The sequence below is a fragment of the Lagopus leucura genome, unplaced genomic scaffold, assembly GCF_019238085.1.
Source record: "Lagopus leucura isolate 7727_CA_CO unplaced genomic scaffold, USGS_WTPT01 Super-Scaffold_100012, whole genome shotgun sequence".
In the NCBI taxonomy this organism is placed as follows: domain Eukaryota; kingdom Metazoa; phylum Chordata; class Aves; order Galliformes; family Phasianidae; genus Lagopus; species Lagopus leucura.
The window spans coordinates 19990863-20011384 of NW_024962267.1; the positions used below are offsets into that span (position 1 = coordinate 19990863).

The window sequence follows — 20522 nt, forward strand, 5'->3', positions numbered from 1 at the left end:
CTGCCTGCTCAAGCAGAACAAGAGAGCTCCTTTCTGTTGGTCAGCTAAAAATTATGTGCTTTCTTGTTGAAAGGGTTTCCATTTTGCTCTATTTGCAGTACTTTCTTCCACTGTATCAAAGTGTAACTTATCCTTGTATCTGATCCAGCCACACACCTTTGCTGCTTCACACTGCTCGGCCCTTTCCTGTTGCTGTTGCAGGGGTTACCCCCATTACAGCAGGACCAAAGCAGCTCACCTCTTTCAGAAACTTATAGGACTGTCCATCCACGGTCAGCAATGGGAGGTTGTTGCTGGAGGCCTATGCAAAGACCTGAGCTTGGAGATGGCCTATGGCTAACCTTACCTGCTCAGATGGGTACTGCTGTTGCTTTTCACCTGAAATCAGAGCTGCTTTATTTATGGTGTGATGACTAGCTCCCAGGCAGACAGGCTTCAATGTGTACTAATGAACAAAACAAATGTTTTCCCCTCTAAGTATCATGTGTTTTCCCAGACTTCCCTGCTTCTCAACCAGCAAGATAACATCAAAGTGGTAAAATTTAATGAACCTGCCGCATTAGAGCACAGCATGATTTATTTGCTGCTACACAGAGGAAACTTTTCAGTATATTCCTCTGAATTTACTAGGTTAAAAATTATTGCAGCCCATTTGACAGGCAGCCATCCTTGGTGCTGCTCTGTAACAGACAGAGACTGAAGGACAACTTGACTGCTGATCAGCAACGTGTGAATGCTCCTGTTTGGAGACAGTAGGCAATGAGCAGTGCCCTATCTTCTCTGAGATGGGCATGTTGCTGAAACAGCCCGATTTCAAGAGGAAACTGAGGACTTGCTTATTAAGTACGACAACAGAAAAATCCCACATGATGCAGCCCATCTACAGAATGCATGAGAGTGGGGAGGGAGGCTTTAATTATGCAGCCGTTTCCATGACAACCTCTTCTATCAAATGGCCAAGCATAAGGGCTCTCTGCTCCTCTCCTGCTTGGTCTTGTTCACCTCTGGAACAAGTACTCCAGCATAAGAGCCCAGCTGTACCTCAGTGCATTTTACACAGCTCTGCATTAACAGGAAAAAAAACAAACCCAGACCTAATGACTGTCCTTACACAGACAGGGGCTGGAGGAGCCTGGTTTTACTTCCATTGCAATTGCTTTCTCCTGCCTTGATGACAAATTCATCAAATTCATTCCAGGTGTTGTTGGTCAAGCCAAGGAGAGGCACTTTTCTCTGCATGAGTCTGTTGGAGTCTTGGGCAAGGTCAAAGGGATTCTCATTTGCTTCTCGTTTTTGCTTTATGGGACAAGCATGACTTTGGGTTATGGGAACACATTATAAATATACACTCCTTCCCTCTGTTACAGGAAAAACAGGAGCAATGCTCACTGAGTGGCAGGCAGCTTTCAACAACTGTTTGCTTAATCCGAAGAGGTTGTGAGTCCTAAGATGACATTTCATAGCAATAGGGGAGGAGGAGGAGGAAGAGATCAAGGTGTTGTCCAAATGGAGGAATTGTTCTGCTTTCTCTGAGGCCACGTGAATGGCAAAACATTAATATTTGCTTTTCCATTTCCCTTTGGGCCCCATTGTTTGAGAGTTCAGCCCAGAGACAACTTTCCAGCTCACCTCTGTTTACACTGAGTGTCGGCGTTGCCAGCCTTGTACGGAGCCTTTCCCTTCCTTATATTGGCTGAATGGGAAGGAAAGCTGTGCTAATTCTTCCTAACATGAGAAGACTCATTGTCCCTCTTGACTGCTGTTGAACAACAGCTGGTTTTGTTGTATTGTGGAGCTGTGTATTTTCTTTTTAACGGCTCAACACTACTTAAAAGCCAGGTCTGTCTCTAGCATGGCTGCCAAATCAAATGGTTGGCTTGCTGTGAAACTCAGCCTAAGACTTCAATTGGAAAGTAGTTCAACAATAGAGCAGGTCAAAAATCCCACTTGGCTCAGATTCCTGGTTCTCAGGTCAAGATTTCTGACAGCAAAAACACCACTTTAGTAGTGACAGTGTCAACTGTTGGTGTGTGCGCTCCTCAGAGAGTGCTGTATATTTTGCTTGCATTGAAATGAGCTTATCTCAATTTGAAACAGATATTTTGCTTCTGAAGAAGCCTTGCAAGACCTTTTTGGATGCATTAAGAGTGCCAGCAAGAGGTTTTTATCCATCCTCTGTCCTTTAAACTCCGCCAGCCTTGGTCTTTGTAGGTATTGCTCAAGGAGTTGATGGGAGCTTCTAGAGCAAGGCGTATAGTGCTGTAATTTAACTTGCAAGTGAGATGATTTTTGCCTCCTAAATCACAGCAACCTGGTGGCTTTTACAGTCTTCTTAAGAATGGCTTTAATTCTATCTGAATCCAGTATAACTCCCAGTGTTGCTAATTTGTATGAGCACAGGCATGGCAAGAGATGCCAAAATACACTGTCTCTCGCTGAGCACCATTATGTGTCACTGCTGCCCCATGCCCCAGAAAGCAAGGATTTCCCCTCCATTGGAGGCATGAGAAGAAGGAGGCAGTGGTGCCGAGTGTCTTGTTTGGATTTGGGGTAGAATCCAAGCTCTACCTGCCTGCTTCCTGGTGGGGCACTGTGATGGCCAGGTAGGCTGCTGCTCACCCAGCACCACAGCTCACAGAAACACAGAATGGCCAGGGTTGGAAGGGACCTCAATTAATTGCTTCTCTTTCTGAAGCAATTAAAAGAGCTGGTGTTACTTGCTTCATTAGTGCTGTGTGCTTGGGCTGGCTCGAGGGCCTAAAAGAGCCCCCATTCCAGCACCAAGTAGCTCAGAGCTTCACATCCTGGGGGAAAACAGCCTTGGAGTTTGGGACAGATGTCTCCTCCCTGCGGAGCTGACCATGCTGTGTGCTAGAGGAAGGCTGGCAAGACCTGAAGATCTCAGAAGAGTCAGGTGGTGAGTATGTCCTGTGTGTGAGGTGGATACCAAGGGCACATCTTTACCTCTGCTGCCCTCCTGGAGGAGGGGAGGTGAGTGGCAAGTTGGCATGTAAACACTGGGCTGCAGTGAAATGTTGCTGAAGTGAAGGAGAGTCAAAGGCAGCAGCTAATTGAGAGGCAAGAAAGTATAGAAACCTAAGGCTTGGAAAAGAAAGCAAATAAAGCTTTAATGCTTTGGCTTTGTAATGAGCATAATTATACTTAAGCTCGTTGCCTAATTCTGAAGCAGTCTGTGAGTGCTGAAAGCCCAGAGTTTACACCAGCAAGCAGCACTGACAAGCCTGCATGCAGAAATTGGCCTTCTGACTCCATGAGGATATTGAAGATGTTCTGGTAAATATTTACATTTTTTAATCTCCATTGCTAATCAGAGCTGAGATTATTTAACTTGCAAGCGTTTATTAAAATAAACTTTGCACTGATTGCTGCTTCTGCTATTTTTTCCTCCTTCTGTCCAAATGCTAGCAAAGCAGGGCTTTTGTCAAAGTTACACTTGCTGAAGCACTGCAGTTGCTGCTATATAGCACAGCATCGTTTGAAAGGCCCTTGGGGACATTATTCCAAAGTGAGCTGTCATTCTAATCTTGATGCTGCAATTAGTTAACAACAGGAATCTCTGAATAGAGTGATTCTGTGGGTTTTTTTCCTTCTTTGAATACCACTCTTGGTGGCTACGTTCACTATATTTATGCCAGCCCAGCTGGATACCAGCTTGCATCTACCGTTCCTTCCGTCTTTGGTCCTGGAAGGGACTCAGAGCACACAGTGGTGGCTGGGTGGCTCCTGGGAGGGACGGTGCTTCCCATGGAGACGCTGCACATCCTGGCACTGCTGGCTAACAGGGAAAGCTGCTCAATGTCTGTGGCATTTTCCCCATTAATGCTGAAAGGGTGGGAATGCTGGTGGAAAAGGATTGAGGGGAGAGCATCCGCTGTGTGGATGGGAAAAGAAAAAGCCACCAGAGCTGTGCAAATGCTTTCTGAAAGCTTGGGTTTCTGAGTGGAGCCAAGGGACTTTTGCAGCCGTTGTCTTTGCTGCCACGGCTCGTTTCACCCCTTGGCGCAGACAGATCTGTAAGAAGATAAAGCAAAGGCTGCGTGCCTGAAGCTGGGCAGACCAAGGGCAAATAGTTGCAGAGCCTGGTGGTGAGGAGGGAATAAATCAGCTTTTTGCGAATCAGAGTAGGACTCTACACCAGTGTTGCCTCTGTTCTAGGGTGAGTGAGCTGTGGGCTCTTTGGAGGCTCGAGGTATCTCTGTCTTTACTTTTTAATATCAGTCTTGCAAAGTTTGTAGCTTGTCTGGGTGTATCCTTTCAGCCCTGCTGCATTCAGCCTCTGAGTAGACGTGAGAAACTCTCTGTTCATCCTGAAGGAAAGGAGAGCATGGCACTTAGCTGTTTAACATGATGTTCCACAAAGAAGTAAGGGTAACACCACCGAATGAACCGGTCTCTAATTGCTGCCACTGAACCCTCTGAAACTCTGAGCTAATGAGCAGGAGATGGGAAGCATCATCAGCATTACCCTCAAATAGGAATACCCAGGAAAGCAGCTATGTTTTGGTTTCTGATGTGAAAAAATCAAATTGCTGTTGTCATCTGTCCCCACTAGCATCAGGCTGTCTTGCAGCAAATGCCTGCCCATCTTTTCAAGTCTGTCAGCTGGTTTTGACCTTGATATGAACCATCCTGGGTGTGGGTTTGTCACCAGGCAGGGTGAGAAATGAGTGTAGCAGAGGAGGGTAGGAGATGTGAAAAACAGAGGATAACCATGCTGTTGTGGGTGAGTAGATGGAGGGCTGTCTCCAACAGGGAGCAATGTTGTTGCAAGATCCATGAGCTCTGCTGCATTAATGATTCTGATAACCAGTAAGGAATGTGGAATGAGTTATATCTAACTGATAGGGCGAACTGGGAATACCTGAGAGTCATTCTACCATCTTCTTCCATGCAATACTTGGGCTGTGAGATAATAATTTACAGCTCCTTCCAGCAGCAGCTTGCACCAGGACCCCAAGTCCCAACCAGTGATTTGGCCCTGTGCAGCTTGAGGGTTAAAGGGCACTGGTGGTTCCATGAAAAAAAAATAATCAGGAGAATCAGAAATAAAGCAGATAAATTCTTCCATGATTTTTGGGTAGTGCTGTGTGGAACCAGGAGCTTGATTTGATGATCCTCATGGGTCTCTTCCAACTCGAGATATTCTATGGTTCTGTGATTCTATGGTAATGGAGAGGAACTTCCAGATGTAATTAAAAGCATTGTTACCTTTGTTATTCATAAGAATGTCTGCCATTGATGGGAAGCTAGGGCTGGTGTCAGTGAAATGAAATAGAACCATGAAAGTTAAATCAGCATGTCTGGTATCCAGGTGGTTTCTGTTTAGTGTAAGTTCTTAGCCTCATTTGGCCTTCTGCTGTATTTAGCACATAAGATCCAAACTCTGCCCTGAACATCATCAGGATGCTGTTTCCTGCCAGTTTTTTCTGTCTGGCCATGTTATATACCTCACCATACTTCTGCTGTATCTTGCTATTCTAGGCTGGCCTTTGCCATGCAGCTCTCAGATCAGGTGGGATCATTAATCCTGCTGTCTCAATGACAAACAGAGCTATTGCCAAGATGTGATATGTTTTAGCCTTTTTTTTTTTCTTTCCTCCAGGTGATGATTTCAAGGTGTGCAAAGTCTGATGCAGCAGGGCAGAGGGTGCTGCAGCATCCCAGTTCAAACCTCAGCAGCACTGTGTGGCTTCCAGCCCCACCTCCCAGTGCTAGTGCTGGTTTGGCCACGGTTCTCCTGACTGATCTCTGCAAGAATTGAGTTTGGAGACTTATCTAACACAGAGAACATCAGGGCAGCCTGGTCTGTGAGAGGCATCTGTGCCCATAGCAGGTGAGCTTTAGGCCCGTTCCAACTCAAGTCATGCTGTGGTTCTGTGAAGGTCTTGGGGGCACCAAGGTGGTGAGGATCAGAAACACGTTGTTGTGGGAGCTGTATGAACATAGGTGAGAGTTACTGAAAAAGAAGCAGCTGATTTGCACACTATATCTGGTTACACACACCTGCACCAGCACACAAAGGGACAAGGCTGCGTATCCACAAGAATAAAACAGGCACATTTCAGATTGTGGACAAGCAATCACCCCCAACACACTGCCAGCCAAATTATGTCCCTCATCACAGCTGCAAACACAGCATGGCCTGTATTCAGTGTCTTCTTTGCTTCTCCCATCTAACACCTCAACGCTCCTGTAGTGTTGCCAACAGTCTATGGGGTGTGGAGATCTGTTTTAAGGAGATATGAGCAGAACTTCATTGTAGTTGTGGTCAAAGCTGCTGGCTGGAGCATTGTTCCAATTGCTGTGTTTTTGGCATTCCCATGTGCTTGCCTGAAACCTTCACCCTGTGCCTGGGTGGACTTAAGGTGAACATTGGCTTGGGTCTGATGTGGTCATAGCATGGCTCCTTCCTGCTCTCAGCTCCTTTATTTGGGAGTGCCCCTTTCCCTCATGCTTTCTGGTCCAAAAGCATGCTTTCAGACATTGCTGTCTCTGCACAGATCCTAAAGGGCACAGCATGTGGCTACAAGCATGCTTCTTAATTGAGTCACAGAATCCTTTGAGGGTTGGAAGGGACCCTCAAAGGCCATCTGATCCAATGCCCCTGTGATGAATGGGGCACCCACAGCTCCATCAGGTGCTCAGACCCTATCCAACCTGTCTCCAGGGCATCTACCACCTCTCTGGGCTATCAGTGCCAGTGCTTCATTACCCTTATCATATAAAACCTTTTTTTTATATCCGGTCTAAATCTCCCCTCTTCTAATTTGAAAACATTTCTCCTTGTCTTCTTGCAACAGACCCTGCTAAGGGGTGCTGTTTGTCAGAGTGCACTTCTGCTCTCCATCTCAGGCCAACCTTGAGTAATGTGGGTGGCTGGCAAACCGTGGTGCAATGGGATGAGCATGTGGGAGCTGTTTCTTTTGTCTGGGGCTCATTTAATCAGGCAGGTCATTCAGTGAAAGTTGTGCCTTTTAATCTTCTGATCTCTGTCCCTGCCTTGAGCAGCTTTGCCATCTGTTCAGATGTCGTGTAAGATGACCACACGTTTTTCTCCAAAGGCCCATGTTTCTGCAAAGCTCCTGTTCCCTATCCAGACCTACTGAGCAGCTCAGGTATGCCTTCCAGTGGCACTGAATTACTTATCAGTCGCAAAATTATTTGGACTTGACCTTCTGAGATAAGCCTATGTGAAATGTAACTGGTTTTGATTGTGATTTCCTTGAAAAAATTGGTGCTCAGTTGGTTTTATTCTTCATTGTGGGTCACCTGGCATGCAGTTTTGCTCTCTGTTTAAGATGTAACTCCTCAAGCTTTCTTGAGATGCTTTCTGTTTGGTGCTGCTTGTTTGGAACTATTACTGCCTTGAGAGGAAGAAAGCTGAAGGTGCATTTCCACACATAAGCTCAAGCTGCAATGGTCCCAGATACATAAACAGACAAATCCTTATCTACAGGATGTGCTGCTCTGAATAAGGCTAACTGCAGAAGCTCTCTTGGATTTGGGTTGTGACAACAGTGTGTGACTCTGACATTGCTTCTGCCATCAGCAGATCTCAAAGCACATAGCAAATAAGTGTACTTTCCACGGATTGATGCACGAGAGAGTGCACTATAAATCAGTGGAAATGTGGGCCTTGATCCTGTCCCTGCTGTGTCTCCAGGCTCGTGCTCCTTGTAAGACAAAGCGTGGTGAGGATTTATGCCTTCCAGCTTTGCACCTCCCTTGGGGCCTGTATGTGTGCTCATGTTTGTGCATGCTCAGCTGCCTGCTTGAGCTCCCAGAGGGGAGGACTCTGCTTTTCGTCCCTGGAAACATGTGTGGAAAGATGCCCACAGCAGTGCCAGTGGAGGTGGTAGCTGGTTTTGGTCCGAGGAATTCATCTTTTGGGGTTCAACAGCTCGTTGTTATGCTATTAATTTCAGACTCTCAGAGCTGGCAGCGATTGCTCAAGAGCGGATGATGTTTGAAATAGTGGCTATGCTGTCATTGTTACTGAATCTTCATTATTCAGAAAGCTTTGGCTGGCTGCTGGGTCTGTGCCGAACGAATCTTGCAGTACAAATATTTGCCTGTGGAGAGATGCCTTATTATTAATTTAAAGCCTGACATAAATCACGAGCTCAAAAATGCAGACTTAAGCTTCCTGGACAAAAATAGATGTGGCCTCTTGCATGGGGAGCCGTTCCGTTTATGCTTCCATAATTGGATCATGCTGAAATGGATACCTTAAATTTAGTTACAAAAGGCTAACCAGAAAAAAATGCCAACAATTTATCACAGCCACGGTGCTATATTTAAAGCTGTCAGCGTTTCCAGGATATAAAGTGATTATAAATCCAAGCGATTTGTAGCCAGCCGTAGGAATCTGCCTTCGTGCTGACATTTAACACTGAAGTTCTCCACACCAGAACCCCCTGATTCAGGAACGTAATTAAGCCTTCACCTCTTATTAATTTTAGGATAGCTTATAGCCAATACAGGCTTAAATGTAGGCAGATACTTGAACGTACTGTTGAATCCATGTCCAAAAGCTTAATTATTTTTCTCAGTGATGAAGACCTTGCTGTGGATTTGAAGTTAGAAGTACCAGAATGCTGCTGGAACCAAGGGCTGATGCCATCTCCTCATCCCTACTTATTAAATGGAGCATTTGTGTCTCCTAAAAGGTCCTATTATTTGTTATTAAGTAATAGCTTCACTTTTTGCTTGCTGTGACCTCAGGTGAATGAGATCCATTAGCTGCTCAGGAGCTGTGTAATTGAAAGACATTTGCTTGAATTATGTTTTGGATAATCCTGAAGGAGCCTGGCATTTGGAAAACTGGCCAAGAAATGAGGCAGCTAGTAATACTTCTGCCTAGGCTCTGCTTTCCATTGTGTTTTCATTTCCTACCTTCGTTCCTTTTCCCTTAAGTGACATCAAGCTTGTGGAATGTACTCACTTATTAGCAGAGTAAAGGATAAGCAAAAAAGAATGCAATAAAAAAGAAATTACTTCTAAACCTCCCCTGCCAAATATGTGAATCTTTCAGGAAACTAACACATGGCCCAGCTCTGCAAATCACTGAAGAATGTGAGTTGTTCCTATTGGAGTAAACAGCACTAAGCAAGTCTGCAGGGGTATTACACAGGGGAAGTGAGGCCTCAAACCCCGCATCAGTACAGAAAATCTTCCTGGGGCTTCTAAGGTGCTCCATGTGACTCATGGCTGCTGCTTTTGGGCCCACGCTTCTGTCAGCTCCTACCACATCATTTACACTGCACAGCCCCTGGGCCAAATCAGCATTCATCTTGTGGGTTTGGACTCTGAGCTGGTGGAGATAGGCTTTCATGGCTGAGGGTCAGCTTCTGCCCCCAAGTTTTAGCAGCTTCCAGGTATCCTGTAGCTGTCATGTTTGCGTGTTTCCAGGAGTGCTGCCTGATGGGCAGAGGCAACCTCCTGTGCTCCAGTTTGTGCCAAGTGCCTCTTGGCCTCCACGTGAAAATAGCATCTGTGAAAATAGCATCCCAGTGCTATTGCATTGCAGGAGGTCATGCACAAGACTGCCTTATTCCACCAGCTGCGTTTTCATACGGAGTTTGAGAGAGGCACGTGAGAAGGGTGGATAACAAAAGAAGCCTGGGTGAGAGGAAAGGTAATCATAAATGACTCCCATCTGTCTTCTCCTGTTACCTACTGCAGATACTAGATTTATGAAGGCTCTGTTAGCTCTGGCTTGTTATAAAGCCTGGTACCAGCTCTGCCATCAGCAAGCCACTGGGGATACCACCAAGTGAATACCATTGTATGTCCAATGCTTGCTCCAGGAAGACTTAGATGCTGCCTTTAGTGGGACACAGAGCAGCAGGCAGTCCTTTGGAGAGCTGCAGAAGGCACCACGAGGTCTTCACTTGACTTCCTTGGCAGCCCATCTTTACTACTCGGAGGGAATTCTTTTCCAAGGAATGAATTCGGAGGGAAATGTTCAGCAATCAGTATTTCCAAAGCTGAGCTGGGTAACCAAGAGAAGGGAGATCCCAGGGGTCGGTGCTGGGGCCTGTCCTCTTCAATATCTTTATTGATGACCTGGATGAGGGCATCGAGTGCACCCTCAGTAAATTCGCAGATGACACCAAATTGGCTGGAAGTGTGGATCTGCCTGGGGGTAGCGAGGCCCTACAGAGGGATCTGGACAGGCTGGAGAGCTGGGCTGGAGCCAATGGGATGAGTTTCAACAAGGCCAAATGCCGGGTCCTGCACTTGGGCTACAACAACCCCAGGCGACGCTACAGGCTTGGGGCGGTGTGGCTGGAGGACTGCGTAGAGGAAATGGACCTGGGGGTATTGATTGATGCTCGGCTGAACATGAGCCGACAGTGTGCCCAGGTGGCCAAGAAGGCCAATGGCATCCTGGCTTGCATCAGAAACAGTGTTGCAAGCAGGAGCAGAGAGGTGATTGTTCCCCTATATTCAGCACTGGTGAGGCCGCACCTCGAGTACTGTGTCCAGTTTTGGGCCCCTCACTGCAAGAAAGATATTGAGGCCCTGGAACGTGTTCAAAGAAGGGCAACAAAGCTGGTGAGGGGTCTGGAACACAGGCCATATGAGGAGAGGCTGAAGGAGCTGGGAATGTTCAGCCTGGAGAAGAGGAGGCTCAGGGGAGACCTCACTGCTCTCTATAACTTCCTGAAGGGAGGTTGTAGTGAGCTGGGGGTCGGCCTCTTCTCTCGTGTCATTAGTGATAGGACCAGGGGGAATGGTTTCAAGCTACGCCAGGGGAGATTCAGGCTGGACATGAGGAAGTATTACTTTTCAGAAAGGGTGGTCAGGCACTGGAATGGACTGCCCAGGGAGGTGGTGGAATCACCGACCCTGGGGGTGTTCAAGGAGAGGCTGGATGTTGTGTTGAGGGACATGGTTTAGTAGGAGCTACTGGGAATAGGTGAACGGTTGGACTGGATGATCTCTTAGGTCTTTTCCAACCTTGGTGATTCTATGATTCTATGAGATACATCTGAAAATGCCTGAATTTATTGCTTTGCTGGTGAGAACTGTTTCACAGATAGAAAGAGGTACGGCCGTGTGCAAGGGGTGAAACTGGGGCAGGAGATGTGCAGGATACTGGAGTGGGGGAAGACAACCTATGGGTGATGCTCTGCTCCTTGGGTCATGTATGTGCTGTGTTGCATTTCTCTGCTGCTTGCTTCTGACAGTAGGCAGAAGAGGGGCACCCAAGCAGAGTTTAGTTCTGAAGAAGCTGGTAGGTGAAAGCACAACAAGTAAAGCTCGAGAAGCTTTAATTCAAATGGAAAAATGGGGTCTTAACTAAACCAAGCAAAAATTGAAAGTGTCTGGGAGGTTTTTGTCTGTCTAGCAACCAGTACAAGTATTAACGTAGTGGAAAGAGAGCCAAACCAGAAAATTGCAAGTGCCCTTAAGTAAAAATGTTCTCATTCTTCAGCCCAAACTTAAAACACAGCAGAAAAATGAATGCTATTATTTAATGGAATCTATAGCCTTCATTTTCTACTTTCTTAACAGAACCAAAGCCCAAACAGACCACATCTCCTGTGTCATGTCTAGACTGTGACTTGTGGGCAGTAAGGTTGTCTGCTCCCTTTGTATACTGAACAAGTACTCACAGTACTTTTACTCAAGGAAGATGCTTGGTCTCTGGAGAAATATAAGGTCACAGCGATTTGCAGTTGGTAGATACACCACAGGGAAAATTTCTTTGACATCTCTCTTACAAAATAACAAAAGCAACAGATTCTTTTTCCTCTACAGTCATGACTTGCTGGCTTCTTTTGATATCTCAGATTGGCAGCATGCTGCATGCAAGATGCCAACAGCAAACGCAGCAAGAGATTGTTTGTGATGCTTCAGTCGCGTTTATGTTCCTAATGATTGTTTCTTGGACAAAGTAAATAATACTTAGTCAAGCTGACATCCTAACTACAGAGTTAATAGTTATAAGGGATGTTCTCTCTGCTAAAACACCAGATGAGATGTATGCCCCAAACCATCCAGACAATGCGTATCAGCTTGGCAGCCAACTCAAGTGAGGAGACCAAATGACTTCCAAGTAGCTGATGCACTCCAGAGAGTTCATGAAACCTTCTTCTAGAAAGATTGTTACACCATAAGAACAGCTTTCAGGATGCTGTTTAAAGGGAGTTTGCTTGGCTGCTTTGGCTTTGTCGACATGGCTCTGTGGGCTTTGAAGTTGTTCATCCTCCTCCCATGAGCTTGCTCTTGTTTTGACCTTCCTCATACAAAAATAGCTCTTTTTAGTCACAGAAAATATCAAAGGTGTCAGACAATGGCTGGGTTCTTGTTCCCATTGAAATGGGTGGGAACTTTGCCATGATCCTGGAGGGGAACGTGATTAGGGCCCTGTAACAGATCTCAGCCCAAGGAGCAGTAGGATCTGATAAGCTGTGATGGCTCAAGACACTACAAGAGGATGGAGAGGAAGGGGAGCTTTCTTCTTGGGAACACACGGGCCAATCCAGTGTCCATTTGGAGGCCTGTGGGGCAGGGGCTGTAAGCCAGATCTGAGCTCATGGAGGCTGCAGCAGAGGACAGGATCTCCAAAATGAGTGTCACTGAGCTGGCCAGAGCCAAAGCAACAACGTTGTCCCAACCTGTAGCCCCTCAGGTTGCATTCAACTCAACCTATGGTTCCTACCTCCTCCTAACCCACAGGTTCTACACCCTACCAACCTACGTGCCTTTCTTCATCCAGCCCACGTGTCGTACTCCCACCATGGACTCACACCAGTGTTGTCATCTTGCCTCCTAATAACGAGGCTGATACTGTGAAGGCCCTACGTGTCTAAAACGTTGACTTTTGGGGTTTGCAGAGGTTTTTGGGAGGGGGCAGTTATCTGGGTTAAAAGAGATTATCTTACCTCCCAGACCTTTCCTTACCCATGACCTTGGTCACAAAACAGCCACAGAAGTTTTTTCCAATAGAAAAAAAAACCCTCTCTTTAGAGCCAGTGGCTGGAATTACCACTCCCAACCTAACTGCCAATTTCTCTGCTGGAGTTCAGGCTCCATCAGAAGAAACACGGCCCTCCCTACATGTAGAACAGTTTGACATTAGAGACGATGAGACAAAAATAAGAGGAGGAAGCTAAGCACGGGAACGTAATCAAAGGCATCGAGCCTTTTAAGATAGCGTCTGTCTTAATATTTACAGAATCCCTCCAAAGCCAAGAGACTTCTGCTAGACTTCACAGACTCAATGCTGTTCTGTTCTTGTTTATGGCTCTGGTGCCAAAGTAAATCGAGGGGCTGATAAACACAGCGCACCCTGCCACGTTCTGTCAATGGACATCTTCCTTGGAATGAAGTGCCTAAGCAACATGAAAGTGTTTTAATTCTGTTTTATGTTCTCATCTAAACTGCTATTTTCAGATTTATTCTGGAACACCGACTCAGTAGGACTTGTTTTTTTCCCCTGCCTCTCCATCACAGCTATCATGCCAACCCGTGTGCAAAGTATCTCACCATTCTCAAGTGTTTGGCTTGCGAGTGTCCCTCACGTGGAAATTTGCTCATATGAATTCAGAGCAGGCTGCAGGCCTAGGAATGGCTGCACTCAGAAATGTAGAGGTATTTAAAGGGAGCTTTCACTGTAGCCCCTTGTCTTGTTCTGTGTCTGGACCCTAATTGGAGAAAGGAATCGTGGACCAGAAGGAATTTGGCAGGACTCAAAAACACACGTTCAGCCCCAGGGCTGTAACATTCTGGGTTGCTGCTGCCTAAGCACAGCGATTAGTGGCTCTCATCCCACCAGTTTGCTAGAATACAATAGAAGCCCTCTAATTGTTAATTAGAGCTAATTGCTCACCAGGAAGGAACTCGGGCTTTAGCTAATGATCAGAGATAGCTCAAGGCTCCTGGAAGGAGGCTGGAAGCCCCCAGGCAGGGTGCCTGCAAAAGGGCTGCCTTGCTCCCTTCCTTCTCCAGCATCTGGGCCGGGGCTAACCTAAGCTGTCCTAGGCCATTACCTCCCCCTGCATCGGACCTGCACCCTACAGGGGCAGCGTTTGATGAGAAAATCCACCAAATCCTTTTTCCTTGCAAGAATGTCATGCTAGAGGGAGCTCGGATATGGGGTGGGAGAAGAGGACAGAGGTGTGTCTAATAGGTGTCTGGTGCTGCGTTTCACAAAGCAACTGCAAGCTGGAGGTGAGTTGGGACGATGGGCTGACTTGCTGGGGAAGAGAATGCGTGCAGCAGAAGCCACAGCATGAAAGGAGGCTGGGGGTAAATGCACGGGGTCAGCCGGGTTGTCTCTTGTGGGTTTGTTGTTGCAGGGTGGAATGCAAGCAATTTCTTGGCACTATTTTTCCACAGGATATTAGCATTATAAAAGGGAGCTGCCGAGAAGGAATAGTTAAGATAACTGCTGTTGGCTCTGTTCATCATCTGCATTGAGTCTGCTCCATCCTTATCCAGTTCGTGTAGCCTGAGGAACACCGCATTCAGCGTGGCAAGACCTCTTGTTCCTCATGCCCTCCCTTCCAGCCCCTGCTGTCTCAGGGCATAGGGGGCATCTCCTTCTGTAGTAGTATGCTCCCTGCAGGAGGTGTGCCGCCTCAAATCTGAAGGAAAGGGCTTCTGGCAAGGACAAAACAACAGATAGCTGCCTTCTTTCCTTCCCTGACATGTAGGAAAAGATCCCAAGTGGGTCTTTGTGTTTGTTCTGGCTCTAGTTTGCTTTAGGTATTTAAGGTTTCAGCAGGCTAATGAGCCTGTGGTATCCAGGGAATGCAGGCATGGACCGAAAGTCAATGGAGGGATGCTGAGGGAGGGGAAATAGTGTGAATGTGCCCCTCCTTTCAGTCTCTCCTCAAAGCTATACTGTGGCTCCTCGGGGAGTTTGCTGTTTGGGAGGTTTTTGTCCTTCCTGCAGCAAGAAGAATTTGGCTTCCCTGTCCCACTTCATCCTTCATCCCTCCATTTAGATCATGACAGCTGGGTGGTTTTCTGGGGGTGGGAAAGCACCTCTGTGCCTTCTCTTACAGCAAGGTGAAAATCTTGCTGTTCATCAAGCAAACGTAGAACCTCTCCATTCTGGGGGAAGGAGCTTTCTGTCATTAGAGCAGATTCACCTAAACTTTGAGGCTCAATTTATGTTTGGTACAAATTCATGCAACGCCTTGGAAGAGCCTTCTTGTTCCTCCCCTCAAGGTCATACGCGCAAGACCTGCCCTGAGAAATCAAACCAAAGTCAAAAAATGAAGTTGGAAAAACAGCTGTTTATGATCTTCCCCTCCCACTTTGTCAGTATCAGATCCAAACCAGATTAGATTGAATTGTACCAAAAATTGTCCAGATTGCATGGTTGTACGGTGGCCAAGAATGAATGAGTTTTCTTGATCCCAGGTCCCCACTGCAATTTCTTCTGCATTCCTCTGGCCGCCCACTCACATTGAGCAATGAATGCATGCCATTTCCAGGACCACCAGGAGAAAAGTGAATGTTTACCAACTGAAAATTGCCCTTCAGTCTGTTGGGAAGGCATTTGGTCCTCGTTGGGATAAGCGCTGCCATAACAGAAATGGAAGATGGCAGCTCTCATCACACCGCAAAGACAGCAGGAATGCAACAATTCTATCCTTCCCCAAACCTCAGCCTGTGGGATAATCACCTATAGCTTGTCTCCTCATCATCACTGTGCTCAGGTCACAGCCATTTATGTATTTACAAATGTAGATAAAATCCCATTGCAGTCTTTTCTTCTTCAGACTGAACAGCTGCATACAGCAACTGTTGTCCTCCAGGATGGAGTTGACCTCCATATACCGTATTGCTCAGAGGTGTTGTGTGAAAGTATTTGGGGTGAAATGACTGAAGGTACCCAATTGCAGCTGAGGATTACAGGCTCCCTGTGATCTCTGGGACCTGACAGTGAGCACAGAAAGTAACACAGCACTTGGTTCAGTTGTAGGAAGATGAGATTCAAGTCTTTGCTCCAGTGCAGGCTTCTTGCTCCATGCTACAATTCCCTGTCTGTGAGATGATGTTACACTGTGCTGGAGGAATGAGGCTTATTCTGGAGAAGCAACCACATGATGAGGTCCAGGTTGGAATAAATGCATCCTTCCACTGGTAAATACTCTGCAAGGGGGTAAACAGGGCGTAAATGAGATTTGCAATTCTAAGAGATTTAAAGCAGCTTTAGGAAAGTCTGTCTGGTGTGGGAGCACTTCATCATAACAGAGCAGGGCAGCTGCCTGGTGATGAGCTCTGCTGGAGGTATGCACCCTGCATGCTGGGCCCTCTTCTTAGCCTGGCTCCTGCACATGGGGTGGTCATCCCATAAGGTTCCTTTTTAATAGAGGGGTGTAAATGAATAAGACCTGTGCTCAGTTGTCCTCGAACATTACTTCTACTGACAAATGCCAGCTGTTGAGATTGTTCCAAGTTACAGCTGCCTCATGATGTCTTTCCCCATATGTTGTAAAGTGAGCTGAGTTTTTTGGGTCCAGTGTCTTCTGAAAGACTGGGAGAGCATGGGTGATATGCTGGAGCTTTGCAGTAGCTGCAGAAGCAAGACAAGAAGAGGGAAGTCTCAGTAACAGCATGCAGCTTGATGGAAACATGGCATGAACACTGCAAGGATAAGGCATTCCTCGCCATGAAAAGGATGACTGCAGATTTACCAGCAGATCAAATCGCTGCTGAGTTTTCAAAGTGGTGGCAAGTGAGGCTCCTCAGGCCACGCAACCAATGTGGTGAGTGAAAACACACAGCCCTTACAGAGGAGTGCTTTGGGTAAAAATCTGTGGAGTTTAATGCACTCAGATGGTAAATGAGGTAACAGATTTGATCAACAGCCAGTAGTTTTATGGGTAGTGGATAGTGACGTGAGCACTGATGTCAGATTAGTTCAGAACTCCATGAAGCATGCCACTAATCAGCAGAGGCGATTGAATCTGTGCTTTAAAATATGTAATTGCCCCCAGATGACCTTAAGTTGCTGCTCGGCGATGGCTGGTGCAGCAGATGCTATAGCAGGAGGGAGGCTGCTTATTGCTAAGGGGACGTTTTGAGTTTGACAGCTCTGGCAGCTGTCTCTTGAGACCATTCTACAAAACCTTGGGATTAATGAAAATGCTGCTCAAACAGGGGTGTAAAATAGAGAGCTAAATTGTTGGTTTTTTTTAGAGCTGAGCAAAGGCAAATGGTTTGAAAGCCATCGGTCCATACCTGATAAGGTGACCTGAAGGCACCTCATGACATTTGCCAGGTCTTGAAGGGAACATCCCATTCCTTCCTCTCCATGGAGGGTCATAGCTCCTTTCCGGAGCTGGGCAAGTTCACCAGCAGATCTGGTCTAGATCTGTGGTCCAACCTGTCCCAGAGCTGTTGGACTTGCTGGCTGAGGTCCAATTTATACAAATATATATAACATTTATATAACCAATAACTATTTATATGTGTTTTAATGAGCATATTCAGAAAGCCCACGAGCCTTTACTAATTACAAAATGGTTCAGGTTTAAGCCTCCCCTGACCATTAACCATTTTCTTGTTCTGGATTTAAAGTAGGTCAGACTTGACTTTTCAAGCAGTCTAAAACAAATAAATAGCATAATAGTGAAACAAATCATGCCACTGATCTGTATGCAAACTGGCAAGCCTCAGGCGTTACAAATGATTTACTAGAAATTTCAATGAAGTCTGCATGGATGAATTATGGATGGCAGAAACTGGGAATGCAATTTAGCCTTGAAAAGGAGAAAAAGAATAGAGTGTAACAGTTTTCCTACCATATTTATTCTTTTCAGAAGTTTGATGACACTGGGACATAACTCCTGATACACTTTTAAAGTGGTGTTTTTCTTCCAAAATAAGATTGCACTGTAGAAACACTTGTGATAACCTATTTTCATCACAGCTGCCACAACAGCCACGTCAGCTTTTTCAACAGCACAGTGCAAAGTTAAGCACCTCAGGTGGGAGATACAGGCACGGTGGACACGGGCTTTTCACATCACTGCTTCAGTCCTACCTAACCTTTTTCACATCCTGCTATGCCCAAAAAGGACCATCTGCCTCTGTTCAGTCAGCAGAGCCATCTGCAGAGAAACCAAATGTTTTAGTGCACATTTTTAATTCCTTTAAGTACCTCCTGCTGAATAATGAATGCATCTTGCAGGCACGGCACCTCTTTTCCTGCTCAGCTGTGGCTTTTGTGAGGCATGAAGACGGGGCCATCAAGCCAAAGCAAGCATTTGGGCATGTAGAATCACAGAATTATAAAATGGTTTGGGTTGGAAGGCACCTTAAAGCCCATCCAAGTCCCAACCTCTGTCATGTATAGGGTTGCCCCCACCAGCTCAGGTTGCAGAGGGCCCCATCCAGCCTTGCTCTGAGCACCTCCAGGGATGGGGCTCTCCAGCTCTGGGCAGCAGTGCCAGCTACCACCTGTGCCACACCTGGTTTGCCAGTGATGACAACTGGTGATCGATCTCGCTGTCCTTACCCTCATTTCACCATGTTTTCTACTCTTGTCCTTCAGAGGAGGGATGATGAGAGTGTAGCATGGCACAGCCAAGATGCCCATGGGTATGAAACCACTGCAGCCAGCATGGTTTTCTGCCCAGACCTCCCATCTCCATTACAGTGATGGGGTACTGTGCTGTGGGGCAGTCGGGCTCTTCCTTACTGCTGCCACTCTGTGCCTCCCCCAGCTCCCTGCTCCAACCACTGCAATGCTGCCTTCACTGCCCAAGAGTAAGGCACAGCCCTGTGTGTTAGGAGCTATGATCAAAGCCGTTCAGTGCTCTGTGCTTTCCTGTTTGTCCCAGCAAGAGAGCTGCTCTGACCAGATAGGAATGGGGAACGTGCTCTCGGGGAGGTGAGAGCCCTTTGAACTGAGGACTGCGTGGCATAAAAAGAGCATCGTTGTTTCTGCAGCCCTCCCTCCTCCAAACCCAGGAAGAAATGACTCCGACAAAGTTATTGCTGCTGGTTGCACAGAAGCATTTGGAGCATGGCTGCCTTATGCTTATGGTTTTTCAGGCTGTGTTTCTGTGCCATTTGAAGGCCTGGAGGAGGGACAGTGGCCCCACGCAGCCCCATGTGCTTACTGCCAGCCTGTCTGTCCTTCTGTTCCCTGCATTACTCTCTGGGCTCCTGAGGGTGCTGTGGACAAAAGCACCCCTTTCTGCTGAGAACAGTTCTGCATCCAAGTTATTCTGCTTCCAGGCTTTTCATTACTGATTTTTATTTGGCCAGCCAGCACCAAATCCAGCCCCGCAGCGTCTCTGCTGACCCTGGGGGTGAGTTTGTCTCGAGATGTTTCTATCACAAAGCCATCAAAACCAATTTCCTCCGATCTGACTGACTTGAAATCCCGGTGGAGGCAATTCATCTACTGCTGGATGTGTGATATTACAGCAAATAAACATCAGAGACAGGAATGCCTTGCTGGTGATGAGAAATCTGGTCCTGTGATGAGAGGTTATGAACCTTTCTTATCTTATCTGTTGAGTTGCGTAATGAGAAACCTGGCGCAGCAGCAGCAGCTCATGCTGAGCTGTTCCCAAGGCTCTTGGACAGCACGGGGATGTCCAGTGGGCAGCAGCTGGGATGGGGACATTGGCCCCATGCAGGTGAGGCCACTTGGTGCAGCATGATGGGACTCATGTCTTCCAGGATCAAAGCTGTGTCACCAGGGCTGGCTGCTGGCACCACAGTGCATGCCCTCTGCCTTGTTCCCTTCATCTTAGAGTCATAGATTCATAAAGGTTGGAAAAAACCTCTCAGATTCCCAAGTCTAACCCCAACCCACCCCACTATGCCCACCATGCCCACATCCCTTAGTGCCACATCCCCACAGTTATGGAACACCTTCAGGGACGGTGACCCCAGCACTCCTTGCTAGCTGTGCCACTGCAGCACTGCTCTTCTGGAGAAGAAATTGTTCCTAATATCCAACCTGAAATCTTCTGCTCATACTCTCCTTAACTTGCCAGAGCATCGTGGCCCCTCTGAGTTGCCCACGACCAGCACACAGGGTATGGAGCTCATTTCCACTCCATAAGGGACCGCAGACAACAAGGATATAAGTGGTTCTATGATTGTCTTCTACCTCTTCTTTCTGCCGAGGGTAGCTGCTGCTCTGCTATGTGTCTGCTGAGAAGGCTAACCCACGCAGGTGAATCAATTTGGTAAGAATAAAAAGAAAACTGGTGGCAGAAGCAGGATGGGCCCAGGTCCCCTGGCACTGCACCACTTTGCTGGCAGCTGTATGTACAGCAGCAAGGAGGAAATGTGGGGGCTTAAGTGATTTAACTTCAGGAGCAGAGCAGCAAAGTGAAATCCACTTATACAGGCTAATTGATAGCGAATGATTCCGTAATTAGAAATTAAGACCTGTCCCCTAACTTAAGAGGAGGAACAGGACCAACCAATGAGCTGAGGGGTATATTTGTGACTGTGGGTTTTCCTTCGGAGATGCTCTCGTCCATTAACTTTTCATGACATAAATT

General features: G+C 46.9%; 1 protein-coding gene across 1 annotated transcript in view; it reads left to right on the forward strand.

Moving 5' to 3' along the window:
• Positions 1 to 5832: 5832 nt before the first annotated feature.
• SH3BP4 (SH3 domain binding protein 4) overlaps positions 5833 to 20522 on the forward strand; it is a 56245-nt gene continuing 41555 nt past the window's right edge. Inside the window, exon 1 of the mRNA XM_042874298.1 lies at positions 5833 to 5854. The gene's annotated coding sequence lies outside the window, so the exon portion shown is untranslated. The remainder of the gene's footprint in view (positions 5855 to 20522) is intronic.